Here is a 22925-nt window from a genome sequence, read left to right on the forward strand (position 1 = left end):
TTTACCTTGAATTGTTTTTGGTACTTTTGACCCAATTTGTGAACTTTTTTGACAAAATTTCTTTGGAGACTTTTGTTCACAATGGTCTCACCTACAGCTTGGAAAAGTTTTTGTCCAAAAATTTCTCAGGGGTACATGGATCGCGATACATATTCCACGACTTTTGGATCTGAATTTTTGGTGTGCTGATAGCTTGTGATGTTTGTAGCTTGCTCCACAAATATTTTTTGATTTGAATCAGTTTTGTCCAACCAAAATTGACTTCTACAGTCTGTTATGATAGTTTTGACAATGTTCTGTTTTTGGCTCTTTTGACCACTTTTTGCAACTTTTTTGCATATAGTTCTTTTGGGAAAGTTGTTCCAAATGATACTAGCTACCTACTGCTAAAATCTCAGCCAAAAAATATTCAAAAAATTTTCATGAGGTACATGGATCGCGATTCATGTTTGGAAGCCAATCTGACATTTCTTGGTACCATCACAATTAGCATGTTTAGTGGATGCTATGGTATCAAAAGTTTTGGATTTGAACTAGTTTTTGTCATTCAAAAGCAAGTTTTTCTATCTGTCCTGCGATTTTTGACTAGTTTCTGTATTTGGCTATTTTGACCAAATTTTTTCAATTTTTGGACATGGTGCCTTTTGGCAAAGTTGTTCCACTAGTTATCAGGGATGTACTTGTCAAATATTAGCCCCAAATGTCAAAAAGGTACATGGATCGCAATCCATGTTTGGCAGCATTTTTTCATGAATTTTGTTATGTTGGTTCTCTATTCCCTATAGAAGCCAAATCTCACCTCTTTTTGAATTTGGATCCCAAAATCTCAAGATTTGCCCAATTTTGTGTCTGAATCCCTGTTTTTGCTGTTTTTGCCCTGACAATCAATTCTGATGTGATTTTTGAGTTTTTCTTTCAAGCAAACTTGATCAGAGCAGTTTCCCAATGATGTATAGTGTCACTGATCACTTTTCACCAAAAATGGTTTTTGGGGTACATGGATCGCGATCCATGTTCCATAGATTCTGGCCAAACTTCTCAGATTGCTTCTAGAGAGAGTCTGTTGATGCCTTTGATCTACAAATTTTTGAATTTGGATCACTTTTGAGGTCTCTACCATCAAATTTCGGCCAAAATATGGTTTTCACCCTTTTTCCCCTCAATCTTTTAGCCCAAATGTGATGGTGGTAGTTTCTACTTACCCTACTCCTAAGTACTGAAATGAAACATGAAACAAAAACAAACTAAACAATACAAAATAAAATCGAAACGGAAAACGGAACAACACTCTAAAAACATAGAGAAAATTGGAGGATGAAATGCTTTTGGCTATCTCACTCACAACCCTCTTTACTTCTCAAGAATAGATCTAGCAAGTCCTCGACTTCTAGACTCTATCAAGCACTAAACCCCATGTCTAGCTACTTCATTGCTAAAGTGTAAATGGAATGAAAAGACAAATCTTCAAAGAAGAATTCTCTGAATACGTACTAGGTCACTCACCATCTAAGGATCATATCCCCGGCAATTGCGAATGTTAGCGGGTCACTGTGACGGATGTCTGTGGCATAGCTTTTTGGTACTAGCATAATGTCAATACTCAGGGAAGAGACTCGCATGGGGCACGAAGATTCTTTGAGATCGTCAATCTCACAAAGTGAACCTTAACAAGCAAACACAACAACTCTACAAGAAACCAACACTCAATGGTCAAGAAAATCTGCCTATGTCCTTTCTCACAGCTCTAGGTCATCACGCCATTTCGGCACTCGAACGGACTCAAAATGCAACGAAACTTTAAGAGGAGGTCTAGGACACCTAAGGACACTATCCTAGCAAATCTGGTCGCAATGCAACAAGGTACCAAAATCACGATCCATCATGAAAAAGGTCCTGAAAACTGCAATAGATCAGTTCAGAAAGGTCGCCCTATGGTCTTAGAACACTCTCCTATGATCAAAATGACTAAAAACAATGATTTAAGCACTCAAATCTTAAGATTAGGCTCACTAACGCGTAGTCGCGAACCTCAACAAAATTGATAATGCTTACACTTGAACTAAAGAGCAAAGAGAGAGGAACACAATGCAAGTTTTGGAAATGAAATCTGATTACCCATTCATTAGTTGCGCCGATTACAAATTGGAGCAGCTCGTAGCTTGAGCATACGTACAACAAAGTTCTTTTCTTCTTCTAAAGATAAGCCTCCTTTCACATTAAAGTTATTGACCTTTATACCTAGGGCTTTCTAAATTGCCAGTGGCCGGCTCACACGGACCTTTACAAATATCATTATAGCATTACAACTCAGGGGATCAATCCACTACTATGCAATCAGGATTTACACAGAATATTACTAGACTAGCTCGGAAAACTAATAGAGTACAAATGTGGTGTCCGGCTACGTGTCTGACCAATTGAGCGTCGGTTTGATTTGTCCTCAAACAAGTTGGTGTCACCACAAGATCAACAAAGTTAATATTTGGCTTTGACTGCTCTTGCTATGTATCCTCGGTCTCTTGTCACCCTGTTTTGGTGAGCTCTTCTCTCAAATGCTTTGCAATTGTACATGCTTGAGAATGTTCACATTTCTTAGAATTCTTTTTAATGCTACCCAAAAAATGGTCTCTAATACGTGGTGCACCGCCTAATTTTGTTTACATTGCCACTTCATATATCGATCGCATATGTTGTGAGCATAATCCCACTCTTTGACAGGGGTTTTTTAATTCGTTTCCTTCTTCGTGCCACTTGCGCCGATATTTTTCTCCATTGCTTTCAATTTAATACCGAAGGCATAAGAACTAGATGTTCAATTTTAAAAACATTTTCTTCTTTTCAATATATATTTAAAAAAAATCACTAAGAAAGTAATCAAATATGCAAAGTATGAGATTTGCAATGGATTCTAGTCAATCCACATATCGATCACATATGTTGTGAGAAAACATACACATTACAATGCACTCTCTACACGGCATTATGAATAAAACAATGCTACGAAACTGTCAATGCAATTATAAATATGATTATTAGTTATACATCCTTTTCTATTTGTCAACAATAAGACACATCTATTTTCAATTGCTATAAAAAATAATCAATTTTTACACTGAAACGATGATAATTATTTGCAAAACACACACGAAAGCAATAATATCTATGATTGGTCATGTCATGCACTAACAATCTTTCATAATACATAATGCACTCCCTATATAAACCAATGCATAAAACAGGGCAATGAAATCTTCAACACAATCACACAATTGAGGACTACTTGTACCCAATCAAGGATTTTAGCCCTCTTATGCATCCAATTCAATATATAAAAGTTATTTTCACCCAATTAAGGATTATAGCTCTCATATTGTGCAATGACAATGTATATGAACTCAAATCTATGATGGTAAAAAATGCAAAAATTCAATGATCTTTATATACCCAGTGCACTAGTACAGGGCATCCGACCCTACATATACTCATCTTCTAAAACCAACTTCGATCCTTTTATGGACCGATGGCTTTGTCGCAATGAGCATGACTCTCCAAATTCTCAATTGTTTTGGCTTCGTACCTTTATTTGCGGTGAAGGATTTAAATATTTTTAGAAGTGGTTACCGAATTAAGAATCATGTCCGGTCCAAAAAAAGGACATGTGACTCTGTAACCTTCGATCAATTCACAAGGAGATGACTGTAGCCGACACTCGGATACACTCCCCAGGGATTTGCCTAGTCAAAGTGCCAATGTTAGAAGAGGTTTTTCTTTATATAATTACATGCATCGGACTTTTTTATTTTCTCGGCGGGTCCATCGAGCAACATCCTTTACTTGACGGGTCCACTAGGAAAATAAAAAAGATCGATGGGCCCAGAGGAAAATGATGAAACCCGACGGGCTAATCCGCTCTATTGGTGTTTTGTAGATCATTATCAGGATCACGTTAACAATTAGCACGATCATGCCTTTTTCTTGTGTAATTACTGGTGTTATTAACATAATCACACGATCGTGATCACGTCAATGAAATCCTTGCATGCACTTGTTGCATAAGCTTGGGCCTATTGCATCGTGATGGTTGATATGACTTTAGTGTTAGTAATGTTTAGAAGGGCCTTCAAATCTCAAAATTTCTATAATAAATTAATGTTCTTTTTTTAAACTAAAAGATTACCATTACTTACGGTACCAGTTGGAAGAAATCAAAAAATAGGCTAATTAAGTTTACAAAAAGGAAAGGGTGAAATTATGTGGGCTAGGAGTAGGAGTGGTTGACAAAAGGGGCCAACAAAGGGTGTGAGACAATCACGTATGCATGCATCTTTGAGTTTGCAGAGGTGGCAATGGATTTGAGGGAGTTTGAGAAGCCTTGGTGCACTGCTTGGTTAAGCCTCTGTTGGCGAGTAAGCCTTGGTGAAGCCTCATCTATGAATAGCCAACCGAGGATGTCGAGGAGGAAAACGATAGAGAAAGACTCTCTACGCAGCACAAACAATTACTCTGTCTGCGTTTATGCATACTACATATAGTGAAGGAGTGTGGTTGGTAGGCGGCAACTTGACGCAGTGGGGCATGAGGTCGGGGAGCAGCTGACTACAGATGGAAGGCATGCGGAAGCGAGGTAGAAGCTATGGCTCTACAAAGCATGGCATTAAGGATGAAAGCGCCGGGAGGAGATTCAACGATGGCATCGAGGGCGGAAGCACATGAGAAGCCGACATGGCTGATGATGACGGATGTAGGTTTACGAGGGTGGGGGAAACAAGGGGTTATTTTATTTAAAGATTACCAATATGGGGAGTGTATGGGGTAAGTAGGGGTAGTTACCTGTTTTCAATTTTGAACCCATTTGTTTCAGCGTCTTGGCAGATTCCCTTGAGCATGAAAAGAGAAAAAGGATATGGATATGATTGTGCAAAGGATGTGGCGGCCATGGAGGCAATCAAGGTGCAAGGAGTGCAGGAGGTGTAGGGCAAGATGCCAACTAATGGCTGAGTTGCACCAGCTGTAGTAGCAGGGGTAAAGAGGAGAACTCTGACATCTTGTTGCACCTACAGAGAAAATCAGCTTGTGCTACCAAGAAGGAGAAAATATTGGGTGAAAAGCAATCATCTCATTGGGCAAAGCTAGAGAGAAATACGATGCTACATTTTTGTCCAAAATTATAGCTTAATCTCGTAAAAAACGAAGGGGTTATCGCAAGATTACCAGCGCTTCTAGGATCCCGCAACCAAACTTGGATTTTCTAAAACTGGGTTTCTTCCTCCCCCCACTCCCCCCCCTCCCTCTGAGTGTGACTCGGATCTAAGATGCGGTCTGCACATCAAGTGGCAGATGGGAGTCATCTAGGCCTTGCAAACGAAGGCATGAGAGGAAGGCGGACTCTCCGCTTGTGATGAACTTTTAGAGAGAGAGAGAGAGAGAGAGAGAGAGAGAGAGAGAGAGAGAGAGAGAGAGAGAGAGTATCTCTGAGAGGATGGTATATTCGAGCACGAACGCAGAGAATCGTCCATGATTCATAGGGTAGAACAAAGGTAGACAAACATCAATAGCGCAGAGTAGTGTGGCATGATGGAGAAGTCGTAGGAGCAAGAGCTCACATGCCTTTGAGGAAGGAGAAAGCTAACAGCTTGTTGTAGGTGGTTATGGAGCAGAAAAGAGGTATGGAGAACAACCATGGGGTAGGCGTGCATGGGAACATCGCCAGGGCCACGTGATGATAGGGCCGATCTGTTTTGCTTTCAAATTTTTAGATTCCTGGAATCTAGGTAGGAAATTAATTCAAACTTGGGGAGTGTAGACCCAGTATGTCTAGGTAGGTGTGACCCAGTACGGAGTGAGTGGTAAGGGTGATGAGAAAAAAAATAGGGGTAAGAACTTTTAAGAAGCAAGAGTCGCAGATTGAAAGCCAGCTTTAGGGTGGGTTCAGAATGAACCGGCGGAAGAAACAAGCCTTCCTAAATGTGCCGCCGCCTAGTGTGAACAGTGTGGAGGAGAAAAAGTGAAAAAGTAAAGGGGGTTGAGAGAGGCCATCAACTCTTCGACGGGGGGGGGGGGGGGGGGTCGAAAGAAAATGGAGGGCCCGGCGGAAGAGTGCCTCAACTCCAACCAATGAGATTTCGCCATGAAAGATCGACGCCCCTTTGCATTTTTCTTCCGCCACCTAGTCTGAACCCACCCTTTTAGACTGGACTTTGAGTCGAATTCACTACCGCTCAGACGTGACAATCTGGATACAGCTCGGATAGCGTCTCTCTCTCTCTCTCTCTCTCTCTCTCTCTCTCTCTCTCTCTCTTGCCATCTCTTTGAAAGATTAGCCCCTGCATACGGCGACTGTTATTAGAAAGGGAAATCTCTCTCTCTCTCTCTCTCTCTCTCTCTCTCTCTCTCTCTCTCTCTGCGCGCTGCAGCGGTGGTGTAGATGGCGGCCATGGCGTGGCTCCCGGTTTCCGCTTTCCTTCTTCTAAGCTTAGTGAGGGCAGGGCATTGCCACTATATTATACGTTGTGCTGCTGATCTTGAGATGCTTTGTGTATAACGAGGTGCAGCTAGGCGTGCACTTACGTTGGGGGCTCATGCCTATCAATCACAGGCGCTACTGAAGCAACCTCCAAATGGTTCTTTCTTGTAAATTATTAAGGACTCGACGTTTTCTATATACACACGTTCTTGAAAAAATCGGGTGAAAGGGGAATCAAAGCTATATGGTGCTTTTTAAATTGGAAGGAAAGTGGAGGCTTTTGGAGGTCGAATAATGTGGAAACATCTGCTTCCCACTCTTTCTCGAGTTTTTTGGTGGCAGTGAGTCGGCGTTGCTTAACCGACTTGGAAGCACTCCCTTCTCTCTCTCTCTCTCTCTCTCTCTCTCTCTCTCTTATGTACTCAAGGCCACTTCTCTCCCCCAATTGAACAAACGTACTCTGTCTCTCTCTCTCTCTCTCTCTCTCTCTCTCTCCTCCCCCCCCCCCCCCCCCCCCCCCCCTCTCTCTCTCTGTGTGTGTGTGTTTCCCTGCGCTGCAGAGAGCCCAAGGGCTCTCCCTCTCCTTTTACTCTCTTCTTCTCATGTGTGTGTGTGTGTGCGCGCGTGCTAATAAGAAGAGGAAATTGGTATAACCTTTCTATGACCCAATTGTGGTAGATTGGTTATGCCATTTCCCTCTTGAATAATAGTTCTTGAGTTCAACTCTCCTAGTCGGATAGATCTTTAAGGTCTCCTGGGATAGTTTCCTACGACGTTAAAACTCTCTTCTTCTTCTTCTTCTTCTTCTTCTCTCTGGGCGGAGGCACGATTGTGGGGTTCTCTCTCTCTCTCTCTCTCTCTCTCTCTCTCTCTCTCTCTCTCTCTCTCGGAAGGGGAGGGCACGCGCTGGGGGAGGGAGCACGTAGGTGCATTTGCAGAGCTTAGGAGGGCAAGGTCAAAGGTGACATGAAAAGAGGGAATATCCATGGGGAATCCCGATGTTAATAGGATTTATGTTTAGTTGAGCATGTGCATGTGCCCCCAAAATAATAATAGGTGTGCCAAACTATCCCATTAAGGGGAATGTCACGGGATTCCCTTGATTTCTTTAGAGTTTTCTACACTAAATTTCGTTGTATTTTGCAAGTTTTGTCACCGTCAAGGTCGCTAGTTGGGGGGTAGAAGATCTAGGCCCTCTGTCCACTACCACTTCTCCTACAAAATGGAGTGCTGCAACCGCTGGATGCACACCACATCAGTAGGTGAAACATTGTTCAATCTTTTGCAAATGAATACATGACATGTCAATATTTTGCAAGTTTTGTCACCGTCAAGGTCGCTAGTTGGGGGGTAGAAGATCTAGGCCCTCTGTCCACTACCACTTCTCCTACAAAATGGAGTGCTGCAACCGCTGGATGCACACCACATCAGTAGGTGAAACATTGTTCAATCTTTTGCAAATGAATGCATGACATGTCAATATTGGGAATATCAAGCAACGAAGTCAACTTACGGAATCCAATCTCTGCACGTGAAATAATGTAGTCGATCTTATATGCAAGTAAACCATTGTTTGTGCCTGGCCACCCTCCCAGTGACCTTGATGAGACTGGGAATGTTCATTTAATGAGCATTCTCATAATATTGACTCCCACCATGGCTCTCACCTCCGTTGGTCGCCATGTGGTTGTCAATATTATGGGGAATGGTCATAGGAGGGATTACACTTAACTTAGGTAAGTTTTCTTTAGCACCGGTTTGCAAGAAAATTTTCTTGCTAAAAAAATAATTTGTCCCCTCTTAATTTTCATGGCCATAGTTTTGTGAATTGCAATCTTTATAAAAATTTGGATGAGTAGTTTAAAAGTTAGTGTAAATATGCTTGTTGAACCAATTCTCTTCGCAATTGTTGTGGAGTTGTTATCTCGATTCCCTCTAAGGTAAAGGATCTTGAGCTCAACACTCATCGGATGTATCTTTTGTCAGAGTGAGCAATGGAATGGAGAGAGAGAGAGAGAGAGAGAGAGAGAGAGAGAGAGAGAGAGAGAGAGAGAGAGAGAGAGAGAGAGAGAGAGAATGGCCATGGACAAACAAGAGATAGACGGAAAAGACTGGCAAGCCTCAATAACTCCAGATGGCAAAACTGTTGTGTACAAGACAAGATATATGAATGGGACAGTGTATTCCCCCCCTCCTACATATAGGAGAATAGGGAGTAGGTAGGGCAGACTAGAAGCCCCAACGACCATGCACAAAAATATCCATAAATGAGGAAAAAATGGAAAAGGACCATGGCTGGGAGTGTCGCGATAGATACATACAAAAAATTAGGAGAAGTCTCGTGTGTAAAATAAGAAGCAAAGGTGAGAATAGGATCAAAAAACTACGCCGGATAGAACGCCAGAAGATCGTGAAGTAGGGGGTAAGTGACGGGAGAGGCAAGAGAAACCCGAAGGGATGCCGATGAAGCAAAGTCGAGGTGCTGTCCAAACCTGAAATTGCAGCAAAAGGGAGCTTGAAACACCGTGAGAATGCACGGGTTTGAGCAAAAACGCTAGGTGATGAACAATGGATGTCGATAAGGTAAGGTAAGGGCTGTAAATGCACCAAAACAGGCTGAAAATTTGCAAGTAAGTGATTGGCAAATCGTCGGCAATAGTCACAATTGTTTAGCTTCTGTGCGGGAAGACCAAAGGGGCAAGGACGACTGTCCAAGAGCTGTAAGAGAAAAGACTGAAGTGACGATGAAAAACCTGGTCCAAGCTGTTGCTGTCCTGCTAAAAAAACGCTAGATCCAAAGGACTGAAAAACACAGAGCCATAAAAGGGGCTTGCCTCCTGCAAAAAATGCTAGGCCTTCTGTTGGCTGAGAAACGCTAGTGCAAATGAGGGGCAACAAGATGGCAATGGGGGTTGGAAGGAGGGATGTTACCATATACATGTGGTAGTGATGTGTGTGAACACACTAGGACCATCGGGGCATTTTTTTCCTCTTTAGGAGGTTTTTTCCCCGTGCATTAATTGTATATACGTCCATCACTCTAGGGTTATCTATCTTCCATTGCACACTAAGTAATCCACTCTCTATTGTTTTCCTTCAGCTTCCTTCGTCTTCTCCAAGCTCTGTGTGTTTCTCTGCAACCCTAATTCCAACAATTTGTATCAGAGCAGGTTGCATCCTCCCGGGCTTAGTCACCAACAGAAGCAGCTCTAGCACACGCCTGCTCACTTTCTCCGATTTCTGTGAGCTTCGGTGAGTCTTCATAGGTCGACAAAATTTTTGGGATTGCTCATAGAGCTTAGTCTGCTCAGATTTTTGATTCGGGCTCATTTCGGCCTCTGTTTCCACTTCAGCCAGTACTGCACAGGCTACTTTGTCATTTTGTGTAGAATTTCTGTCAGTGCCATTTTTTGCATAATAGGTGTCTTACAGTCTTCTACGGTTTGTGCTATATAGCATGTGTTATTCTGCTTCGTTTCTCCTCTTTTCCAACAGTTTTCACATCAGATGCAACATTTACCATGGCTGACAACAATACGGATCTGTTCAAGATGTTTGCTGCTGAGGACAGATAGGATGGGGAAAATTACCGTATGTGGGCTTACATGATGCAACATGTTCTTGTGTCAAAGGGCGTTAGGACTATTGTATAGGGCATTGATGTACGTCCTGACTATGAGGATGTAGGCGATGTTGAGGATGTTGTAGGTCTTGCTGCAAGGATTGCTGCTATTAGAGTTGTTTTGCCTATGGCAGAACAAGCTCGTTGGGATGTAAAGGATGCGCAGGTTCATGCATTGATTGCATTGTCTGTGAAGCGCACCATTGTTCCTCACATTCGTTCAGCAAAATCTGTAAAACAGGCTTGGGATATTCTAGCAGGTCCTTATGCAAGCCGCAATGAGGCTAAAATTGCTTTATTGCGTAAAGAGCTGGAATAAAAGATTATGCATGAGGAAGATGATATGGACACTTTCCTTGCTAGTGTGAAGGATATCAATGAGCAACTTATTTTTGCAGGTGAAGTCATTTCAGACAGTTCCCTTGTGCAGACTATTCTTGATGCCTTACTAGATTCTTACCAAACTTTTGCTAGTACTTGGAGACTTATGACCCAAGGAAATCCTGAAGTTGTCAAGTTTGATACATTATGCACATTGCTGTTGCAAGAGTCACTTACCAAAAAAAACAGGACTAGGAAGCGTGCAGTTGAATAGGCTTTTATTGCTTCTCAAAGAAAGGGTGGTAATAGCAATGCAGCCACTTCTTATGGTTCTGCTGCTAGTGGCAAAAATTCTGTTCCTAATGCTTCTGCTGGCAACAATTCGTCTAGAAATTTTGTAAAGCTAATGATCACTTGATCAAGCAGTGTCCTAAGTTGAAGGCCAAAGAGGCTAAGAAGAAAGAGGGTGGTTCCACTGCACATGCTGGTTCCACTACAAATGCAGCCATTGTTGAGTCTTCTGTGAAAGGAGACTGTGATGCTGATATTGATGCAGAATGGGCTTTTAGTGCAGAGTGCACTTACAATCGGCCTATTGTCCATGATGCATGCATGTCAGTTGCTGTAGATTCACATGTGTGGTATTTGGACAATGGTGCTACAAAGAACATTACCTCACATCGTGAATTGTTCAACTCTCTCGAGTCTGTCCCTCATGGGAATTCAGTTACTTGTGCCAACAATGCCGCTTATCCGGTTCAGAGGTTGGAGAGATTGTGCTTACTGCTGCAAATGGCAGTTCTTTCACACTTGTTGATGCACTTTATGTAACTGGGATGATGTTAACCCTCACGGCTCATGGACACCCCATCACATACGACGGACGTGTAATATGTATTTGGTAGAGTCAGGTACCGGGCTTGTCGGTCCAATAGGAAAAGGGTAAGAGTGATCGACGATGAGAGGCGCACTCTAACTGGGACATTCAAGGGATTAGTTGGCTAAGCATGGGCGCCCAAGTGTGAATGGGGCAAGCCCATATAAAAGTCATTCTAAACCTAAAATGTAGGATTCTCTCATTTGTGCAATGCAAGAAGAGTGCTCTTGCTCCATCTCCTTCTCCATCTCCTTGTGTACTAGTGTGTGTATGTGTACTTGAGAGAGAGAGTGTGTGTGTGTGATCGAGCATTGCGGCGGCACGAAGGCGTTGAAGCGGTTGAGCGCGACGTAGCGGCGTCTCCTTCTTCTTCGCGGCGAGGAATCCTCCACGGCAGGAGCATAGAGTGGTGAGTGACACACCATTGCCCTCTTTTGAGCTTACTAGTTAAGCTAGTTGTGTGCTTGGAGCCGTCTGTGGCTCGCACACAGTGTTAGGCAAGTCCCTTGCTTCGACAGTGCGGCAAGGAGCACACAGATGAAGAAGAATCTTTTGTTTGTATCTGCACTTGCTAGACTTCGACTTGTAGTCAAATTTGTGGATGACAGATATACAGTTCATGATCTTAGTTTTGGTGATGAAATTGTTGCATCTGGGCTTTTGTACCGTGGGATGTATAAGTTCACTTTGTATGACAAGTGTGGACAAAATTTTGCAAATGTAGTTGCAAATTCAAGGGCTATTTCAGATGCAAAACTTTGGCATGCATGTTTTGATCATCTGAATTTTGCCAGTTTGCTGCGTTTGCAGAAATCTGATATGGTTGCTTCTTTGCTGCCTCTTGAAGCACCTGTTAAACATGTTTGTGAAGGCTGCATTTTGGGTAAAATGCAACGTTCGAAGTTTCCAAAGGATGGTTTAATTAGGGCCACATGTAGGCTGCAGCTTGTGCATAGTGATGTTTCTGGGCCCATGCAAACTCCGTCCTTGGGCAATTACCTTTACCTCATGACTTTCATTGATGATTACTCCAGGCATGCATGGGTATTTCCGCTTAGAGTGAAGTCTGAAGTTTTTATGTGCTTCAAACAATTTTTGGCTATGGTTAAAAATGTCTCGATATGTACTATGGGCACCCTCCGTTCCGATCGAGGGGGGGAGTATATGTCTCATGAATTTAATGCATTTTCAGCTAGTCGTGGGATAAAACACCAATGTACAATGCCTTATACACCTCAGCAAAATGGTGTTGCTGAGAGGAAAAACAGGTCACTTACGAAAATGGCACGATGTATGGTAAAAAGTCAAGCTTTGCAACATTCTTTTTGGCTTGAGTCCATCATGTGTGCCACTTATGTACTAAACAGATGTCCTACGAACGCTTTGTTGGGGTGTAGGCCACGTGGCCGTGGGAAACCGCCCCTGTTTATACTTTCACCTAAATGAATATAGGGAGAGAAAGGGAGAGAGTTGACTACTCTCTCTCACTTTCCTCTCCACTAACCCAAACTCCGTGCTGGGTACTGTGCTTGATCCCCTTCCCCATTCTCTTCTTCCCCTCTCTTGCACACACTCCGTACACGCACTACACACGCACAACAATTGGTATCAGAGCTCAGGGAGCTCGCAGGCATCCATGGCTACACCATGCATGTGTAGCCCATCTTGGGGAAAGGCGAGCACAAGGCATCACGTAAGTGAGCATGAATCACTACAAAGCTTGGTGTATAAGCAACCCAAGACATTGAGCAAAGGGGCAATTGAAGCCGAGTAGATTCGAGTTGAAATGTAAGGCTTAAAGGGCATTCAACAGGGAATCGTGCTGTGTATAGCACACACATACACACACTCTCTCCATTGGAGCTTGGGGAGATTAGCAGATCACTTGAGGAGATTAACAGGATTCAAGGCGGTAGCTCAAATTGGGGCAAATCCTATAGTGCAAAGTGTCACAAGCCAGTGGCAATTCCATTTTTGTTTATTTTCTCTTTCTTTGGGGAATTTCGTTTGTTTTACCTTTTGGAAACACCCCTCTGGAAATCTAACTGCCCTGCATTGCATAGCTAGTGTGGAACTGTTCAGAGAGAGTCCACGCCTGAGGGCTAAAGAGCACTAAGGTTGGACAAGGACTATGGTTAGCCAAAGTGGGGTCATTGGCCAGCCAAAGCGGAATCCTTTGCTACATAGGCTACATTTCAGTTCTGGGTGTGGCTGCAGTGTACAAAGAGGGTCAGATGACCTAGAAGAATGTAATATCGAAAACTCCTAAATTTTAGGGATTGCTATTTTTGGACAGAAAAATGTCTTCGCGTCATTATGTGCAGTTTGACATGGGGATCATTTTGCTACTCTGTGGCCAAGTCAACAGAGGCTGCATGTGAGATATTTTTAGACCCGAGGGTCTAAAGCGGGAAAATGCACAAATGAGTGACACTTGGCACTCAGAGGCCAGTTTACTACTTAAAGAGAAGGCAAAAACATGATTTTTCAGCCGTGAGCTCGTTTTTGAGTACTATCACAGGTGGGAGAGCTTCAATGGAGTGCTGACATATCCTCTATGTACAATGAGGTACAGGATGTCATGACCTGAACACCTCTCACTGCTCTCTCTCTCCCCTATTCTTTATGGTTATGCCCCTCTAGTGGGCTCATCAGATTGACCATGTATAGTCTTGTGGTTTGATGCTCTATTGCTGAGGCAAGAGCCTCCCTGAATAGGAACAACAGTAGCTAACTGCTACTCCAAAGCAGGGAAACGAGAGGGTGATAACCTCTCAAGTAAACACACAAAAATCAACACTGTTTTATTGCTGCTTTTGGGTTGTTTTGGGATTTTTTTGTGCTCGGAATCATGCCAGAATCAAGGGGCACATAGTCCAAGGCATTGGAAACAATGCAAGGACAGTTGACAACTGAAATTAGGTCAAAAAAGGTCCTAACCAGAAAATACAGCGATCTGAAATTTACTGTTGATAACCATTTTTCGGCTCTCCGTAATTGCCATAGTGAGTTACCCCACAGTGAGTACAATTCCATCTTACCCCTTCTCTATATACATAAAATTCAGCATGTAAACCATGCTTAACCTCTGCAAATCAAGAGATCTCATCAACCAAATTACCATTTTCATCGCGATAATCAACCTTGGCGGCGGTGGCGTAAAGAAGAGAAGACAAAGAAGAAGATGGATAGTCATTTTGAGAACCTACACATTTAAGTCAAAAATTTCTTCAAGCTTCACCATCACAAGGATTTCCTCACTTCATTCAACCATCTTACTTCAATCATCCACCTCATTCTACCCATTGTAAATACATCATTAACTTTCTAGTGATTACTAACACTAACCACTAACATACTAACACAAAATAGTCATTGACCTAACCATAAAAGACACCTCACCTCAAGACATGTGCATAGTAACTCTCTCTCTCTCTCTCTCTCTCTCTCTCTCTCTCTCTCTCTCCCCTTCCTTAAAACTCTACTTTCACCTTATCTACCATCAATAATGCTCTCCATTGAGCCCACATCCATGACTCAAGCTGACAAAGAAGGCCCGCAATGTTTTGATATTCAGAAAAAATCATAATCCTGATTTGTTAGCTTGTAAATTAGGATTTTCAATAATCTTAATGAAGGGTCTCCAACCTATAAATAGGCCCCTCTCCTTCTTGTAAAACAACCTCCAATATCTCACATAGCACCCCAACACTCTATGCGCGAGGAGAAACTTAGGCGTAGCAACCACTTTGTGAGCTTCACTTTTGGTGTGAGAGAAACTTTCAAGCTACACATTGCATGTGAGAGAGCGTGAGTTCCAAAAATCAAAAAACCACTATTGTATATGCTCCTTCATCATCAATAAATTGAGGTTTGGTGCATCAAAGGTGTGATTCGGCGTTCAAATCTTCGTCCTTCCATTTGTGTAATACGGTTTGGTGAATTCAAGGTGACTTGTGTATTTTGAGTTTCTATCGGTTGATCTTGATTTTAGAAAGTGTTTTAGTGTGTTTTTCATTGCCAATTTTGTGTCCATTGTAAGAGGGTATTGTGGTGAGAGGTCTCCCACACCCTAAGACAGTGTGTGTGTTTTGGCAATGTTTAGCAATTACTAAGCATTGAGTGAGTTTTGTACAAGCTTTATGATAGCATCATAACGAACCATCTCCATTTGAAAGTCACAAATAAGGTATTACGCAATATCCATTCCTCTCTCTCTTCCTTTTTCTCTAGCTCTCTCTAGTTCATTTTGTGTGTGTCTTGGTGTGAGGTTGCTTGTGTGTGTGTGTGTTTTGTGGTGTATCTTCTTGGTTGTCAAAATATCTCTTGCGTCCTAGTTTGCATACCATAACTAGGTGGTGCCCCTATCTTGTTTGGGTTTGGCTGTGGGTTTGTTGTTTTGCTGTGCTTGTGGTTTCCCCAACCCCAATTGAGCAGCATGGGAGCCTTGAGGGGTGTTTAGAGGTTGCCTCTCTTGTTGCCCGCCCCGGACCGCCTCACTATTTTTGCAGCCGTATGGATGCCAGATGCATTGGCAACAGTGCCCAATTGTCAGAGAACACTTATGGGAAGTGTTGGGGCTCAAAACAAGTGGAAAACTAGAAATTCCAGCGAGCTGTAATTGCTCTTTTCGAGTTGGAATCAGAGGGTTTATGCCAGTGGAAGTGAGTTCTAGCAGCAGGGGAATTGGTTTCGGGTCAATTTTGGGGCGGTTGTGCTGCCAAAATTTAGCCAAAACAGGTGTTGTATTGCGGGATACAGGTTTAGTACTATAAGCACTCTTTGTACTTCCTCTTAACTGTAAAAGAATAAAGAAATACCGAAAGGGACGCCTATTTAGGGGCCAATCTAGTGTCTGACTCGCATACAGATGCATTCTAGCATCTGTATCCCATTCCCCTCTCTTGTGTCATTATAACACAGGTAGAATAGATGACTAATAATGGGTGAAAGCTAAATCAAGGTTTGAAGTAAAATCTACCGTCCTTTTTGAAGTTAACAGGCCGGTTACATGGTTCCATCGACGGGATTAAATCACTTTTTCCTCAAAAAGTGAGCCTTGGTCAGTTTGGGTTAAAGACACAGAGAGAGCTTGGGATGACCTTGAAAACACAGAGAGTTTGAAAGTAGATCGAGTGGATTCACAGGTGAGAAAGGCTACAAGAGTCTTTCTTTGGATATAGGTGAGAAAGGCTACGAGTCTTTCTTTGGATTTACAGGTGAGAAAGGCTACGAGAGTCTTTCTTTGGATACAGGTGAGAAAGGCTACGAGTCTTTCTTTGGATCCAGGATGGATGGCAACAAGGAAGAGGGTTCCTCTTCAGAGGATAGACAGCCTATTCCAACTGCACATGAAATTGGCGAGAGTTCAGACCAAGCAGAGAAAGCTTTGCAGGTTGTTACTGTTGTGACCGCATTCAAGCAATTGATGGAAAATCCAAGATTTATGGAGTTCATACAATCTTCATCAACATCACATCAAGTTCAAGGCAGTTTTGGCATGCCAGGAACAATGTTTAGGGGTATGCAAGGCATGGTGCCCAACCCCATGTATGCAAACATTGGTTTGCACCCAGGATTTCAGGGCACACAAGGTCAGTTTGGGGTGTCACAAGGGAACTTGGGTATGGCTGGTTTTTCAATCCCATTAGTGAATATGACACCTGGACATCAACATGTTACTGGCCAGGGAGTACAGATGGCTCCCACAGGTGTACCCATTATGCAAAGTGTCTCTTTTGACAATGTGGAGTTAATGGATAAGCTAAAGCCATACAAAGAAGATGATCAGTGAGTCCATTGACACATTCAATGGCTTTGATGAGAGGACAAAGGTTTTCTCTTTGCTCGAACAGCTTGACAAAGCATTTGTTGGAAGGAGCATTTAAAGTCAGGAAAGCTGCCACTTTTCTGAAAAAAAAATGCAAGTCAGTGGTGGAATACATTGTTGTTACAAGGACAGACTCCTTCCACTTGGAATGATTTCATATATACAGGTACCGAATTATCTAAAGGCTAATTTAAAACAGGTACAAGATGATTTAACAAGATTTCTTGCGAGGAATCTCGTGTAAATAAAAGGGTAAGTAGTCCTACTGATGCAGAAGATCAAAGGCTACGAATTGGTGCGATTGGCACGTAAAACAGAGCCCGAAAGAAGAAAATACAGCTTGCTATATTTTTTTGCAGATTTAGGGTTTTGACCCTATTTGATGCCTTTTTGTCCCAAGAGCTTTGGGCAAGGTAGAGGACAATAATACAAGTGATCTGGAGCATTTTAGGAGCTAAAAACAGAGAATTCATCGTGCTAAATTTCCAGGACAGGTTTGCAAAAGTGCTCTATTATGCGTGGATAATCACTTGGATATGTGGATTTTTGGTTGTGAAGGTTTCTACTACAGTTATGCTGCCAAAATTGGGTCGAAAAGAGAATTCTCAGCCCAATAAAAGTGACAGCATAAGGGTAGATCACAGGTTAATCTCCAAAGATCAAGATGAAGAGTAGAGAAAGATTGTTTTCGATGCTCAGTATACAAATCAGTGATATTGCATAAAGGCTGAAATTGACTGAGAGTTGGAAGATTCACAATGCATTTCACGTGAATCTTCTCAGACCCTATGTGGGTGATGTGCCAGAAGATATGCCAGCTGAAGATCAGTCGAAAGTCAAGGAACTTGACGAGATCTTGGTCCCGGAACAGATTTTGGCACATAAAGAAAGAAAAGAAAAGGCAAGGTTGCAAGATGCTGTTTGGTAAAGTTCAAAAGCTATTCACCTCTGGATGTCAAGAGGATGGAAAAAAGTGAACTTGTAGAGTCACTAAAAGTATGGGAACTTCAAACCTTGGTTTGCAACCTACCTTGACCCCTTGAGATTCAGAGCTACATGGATTGTCAATGTGACAATGGCTTATGATAATGTCCAAAAGTTTGTTTAGTGCTATAGAAGTGAGTATTTCTTGTCAGTTTGTCAAGGGTACAACAATTATTTCTATTGAAGAGTACATGTGTAACTGCATTCTTAAACTGTCGATTTGGGTATGCTCGAAAGGTTATTGAATCCAACGTGTACTAAAAGACAGTGGCAAAATGTGAAGCTTCCATTTTGTCATTGGAAAGTTATGGACTCAAAGCAATGGCAGAGTGTGACGCTTCCACTATGTCATTGGGACAGGGTTCACACACAGGCAATACATGTGTCAACGAGGTGTTGACTGTGAGCATGTATGTGTCGTACATGTGTCGACACGGTGTTTGGACACCCGAGTGCTGACTGTAAGCATGTACGACATAGGTGCAAACGAGGACGTTTGAGATTTCAGAGGGGGCTATGTCACCAGCTAGTGGCAATTCCATTTTTGTTTATTTTCTCTTTCTTTGGGGAATTTCGTTTGTTTTACCTTTTGGAAACACCCCTCTCGAAATCTAACTGCCTTTTGGAAACACCCCTCTCGAAATCTAACCGTTTGTTTTACCTTTTGGAAACACCCCTCTCGAAATCTAACTGCCCTGCATTGCATAGCCAATGTGGAACTGTTTAGAGAGAGTCCAGGCCTGAGGGCTAAAGAGCACTAAGGTTGGACAAGGACTATGGTTAGCCAAAGTGGGGTCATTGGCCAGCCAAAGCGGAATCCTTTGCTACATAGGCTTCATTTCAGTTCTGGGTGTGGCTGTAGTGTACAAAGAGAGTCAGATGACCTAGAAGAATGTAATGGTAGAAACTCCTAAATTTTAGGGACTGCTATTTTTGGATGTCAAAATGTCTTCGCATCATTACGTGCAGTTTGAAATGGGGATTATTTTGTTACTCTGTGGCCAAGTCAACAGAGGCTACAGGTGAGATATTTTTAGACCCGAGGGTCTAAAGCGGGAAAATGCACAAATGAGTGACACTTGGCACTGTAAGGCAGTTTACTACTTAAAGAGAAGGCAAAAACATGATTTTTTAGCTGTGAGCTCGTTTTTGAGTGCTGTCACAGGTGGGAGAGCTTCAATGGAGTGCTGGGTTACCCTCTATGTACAGTGAGGCGCAGGATGTCACGACCTGCACACCTCTCACTGCTCTCTCTCTCTCCCCTATTCTTTATGGTTATGCCCCTCTAGTGGGCTCATCAGATTGACCATGTACAATCTTGTGGTTTGATGCTCTATTGTTGAGGCAAGAGCCTCCCTGAACAAGAACAGGAGTAGCTAACTGCTACTTTAAAGCAAGGAAACGAGAGGGTGATAACCTCTCAAGTAAACACACAAAAATCAGCACTGTTTTATTGCTGATTTTGGGTTGTTTTGGGACTGTTTTGTGCTCGGAATCATGCCAGAATCAAGGGGCACGTAGTCCAAAGCATTGGAAACACTGCAAGGATAGTTTGACAGCTGAAATTAGGTCAAAAACAGGTCCTAACTATAAAATACAACGGTCTGAAATTTACTGTTTTGCATCCGTATGGATGTCAGATGCATTAGCAACATTGCCCAATTGTCAGAGAACACTTCTGGGAAGTGTTGGGGCTCAACAAGTGAAAAACCAGAAATTCCAGCGAGCTGTAATTGCTCTTTTTGAGTTGGAATCAGAGGGTTTATGCCAGTGGAAGTGAGTTCCAGCAGCAGGGGAATTGGTTTCGGGTCAATTTTGGGGCCGTTGTGCTACCAAAATTTAGCCAAAATAGGTGTTGTATTGCGGGGTACAGGTTTAGTGCTATAAGCACTCTTCGTACTTCCTCTTAACTGTAAAAGAATAAAGAAATATGGAAAGGGGTGCCTATTTAGGGGCCAATCTAGTGTTTGACTTGCATATAGATGCATTCTAGCGTCTGTATCCCATTCCCCTCTCTTGTGTCATTATAGCACAGGTAGAATAGACGACTAATAATGGGTGAAAGCTAAATCAAGGTTTGAAGTAAAGTCTACTGCCCTTTGCAAAGGGCTTGGAGTTTGAAAGCTTGGCATCGAGGGCAGTCGAGCAGACTTTGAATTTAAGGCAGCAGTCGTGAATTGGAATCCGAGTGGCCTACAATGCTCAAACAAAGGCGAGCTGCAGCACTGTGATAATGGAGCAAGACATACACACACACACACACTAATTGCTTGGTGATGTGTATGCTTGGGGGTATTGAGAACCTGCACCAATTAGCAGACTCAACGCTGTGAATTGGAGGAACTTGGAGCAGTCAAAAGCAAGGCCAAGCAAGTGTGCAGGCAAGCGTGACCAAGCAGACCCAAGAGCAGTTGCTTGGTGGTGGATACACACACACATACTGTCAAAATCAACACACAGTGAGGTCGTGCAGCAGATCATAACAGAGGCAATTTGGGTAGCCAACAGTGGCGAGCAAGGTCGAGGGGAGAAACCGTTTAGGGACAGCAGGTCGAGCAGATCCCAAAGCTGTGAGAGATCTTGCAATGGAAAGGAATTGTGGGGGGCACAAACAAAGCATGCTCGTCATCTCGTCAGAGAGCAGATTTCGACAGAGAGCAGGCTTTCGACAGAGAGCAGTGAAAGCGATTTTTTTTTTTAAATTTCAAACTTCATAGACTATAGTGTGTGTGCAAGGGCTCATTTCCACCGAGTCTGCGAGTGAATCCCCCGACCCCTCTTCTCGAGCTCGTGAAAAGAAAGTTTCTCAGAAATTTGCAGTTGTGAGAGAGAGAGAGACAGCCATTAGGAGAAAGTTGGACTCACTTTTGGGGCCTGTAAGAAGTGCCACGTCAGCTTAAAGAGAGAAAATGAAAATGTTAAATTGTGCATTTTATGTAATACTTTTCTATGCAACAAAAAGCCAAAATGACATTCTTTGGTAGGTAGCCGCCGTCTTTATCATTCTTATCCTTCGTTCTCTTGTCAGGAATCCAACTAACCATATGACTAATGATTTGAAATGCCAACTTACAAGCGTTCCCTCCAGAAACATAAGCCACACGAACTCTATCAACTCTAAACTTGAGAATATGGCTTTCCCTCTCAAAACCTGAGACATTTCTCCGTCTTCTTCTCTATTAACTCTAGGAATGGAGAACACATCTTTTCCTGATGAAAACACTAATTTGAACTTACAATCCTCAGCCCCTTCATCTTTAACACTTACCCAAAGAAAGAACACACATCATCTTCATGTTGATGTATTGCAAGAGTACGCACCGTTGCAGAAATGTAGAAGGGAGTCTTTCTTATCTCAATGGGAGAAAGAACTTAGAAGGACAAACAAGGAACATCATTTGGATTTGTGGACCGATGGGTCTATTTATCCAAAGGATCCTACGACAAATGCGCCACCTCCCTTTGCTAATATCACTAACCTCTTACATTTCACAGGCGATAGCAAGGATGGGCTATTGGGATACACCGAACATTTGGAAATGAGAGGGTTGAATGCGGAAAGGCAAAGAAACTTCCTGGCGATGGAGAACATGCAGCTGAAGAAACTTAATGAAGCATGCTCTCAAAATATTTCATCAAACAGAGAGACAATCCAAGGCCTTGCAAAGAAGATCATAAGTTTGCAAGAGAAAGACACCGTGCTTGGTAGTCGGAAAAGAAAACGAGATCCGGGCAACATTGAGAACATGAAGGTTGGTAGTGGTGGCTTGAAAAAATGAATACGAGCTTTAAGGTAACTCGAAGTTTGTTTCTTCAATGTGCTTCACTAAGAAATGGATACACTTACTTTCCTATACATGATCATAACGCATTGTGCTTTTTTGTCAAGTCTTTACTACATCCAAACGCGAATGGTGCAGGCTTCAATGCCGGAGTGCATTACAGCCGTCTAGTTCCAAAAGAAGTAGTTGAAAAGATGATAACTCAGAAAAAATTTCGTAAGTTGAAAGGGAGGCTACTTACCTCCTTTATGAACGAGAATCAGCTGGAACCAATGGAAGTGCAAGCAATACTTGATGAGAGTGGCATCTCGCAGATGGGATACAGGGCACTCTTTAAAGCATTAGCTAAAAAGTCTCAAAATAAACTATAGAGAGGATCATTGCTGCCAAAGCCATCACATGTAAACGCTACTCGCCGGCACGTAAACGATGATTTGAGAAACTTGGGTCACCATTCCATATTGAAGCAACGTTCTTAGGCAAGGGCGGTAGAGAGGTACAGTTTAACGAGCACAACAACCTCTTCGTTGATCTTGAAGCATTGCAAAGGTATGCAGTTCACTTCTTTGACATCAGTTGAGCCGAGTGCGGTGGGGTTCTGAAGTTTGTTTTGATGCTCGACGAGTGCGAGGTCCTGAAGAACAAGAAGTTGGAGAGAGTCACCATTACGCTCATGAACAGAGCTCTGGATCCATCAATAACGAAAGAGGATCCACGATTCTTCAGCGTGCAATCAGAAAACAACATTCTAACTCTAGGATCATTTCAGGTATACTTCGTTCACTCTATGATAACAAAAATACTGATTATTTGGTTGTTGATTTTGTGTTTTCATTTTTCACTGCAGGTTGATAAGGAAAATTTTGAAATCCTCGATTGGGTTTTTAGTCAAACCCAAATTCCTTCTATCATCAGTGAACAAAGAAACTGGGCCGTTCTTTTAGTGGAAGGATTTGGTGACTACACAGTAGAATGGCACATGGCAGGTGACTTAAAGACTCTTAAGTGTATGTACAACATAACACACGGAGCAGCTGTGGCAAATC

This window comes from Adiantum capillus-veneris, chromosome 4 (assembly GCF_014529385.1).
Source record: "Adiantum capillus-veneris isolate H3 chromosome 4, ASM1452938v2, whole genome shotgun sequence".
In the NCBI taxonomy this organism is placed as follows: domain Eukaryota; kingdom Viridiplantae; phylum Streptophyta; class Polypodiopsida; order Polypodiales; family Pteridaceae; genus Adiantum; species Adiantum capillus-veneris.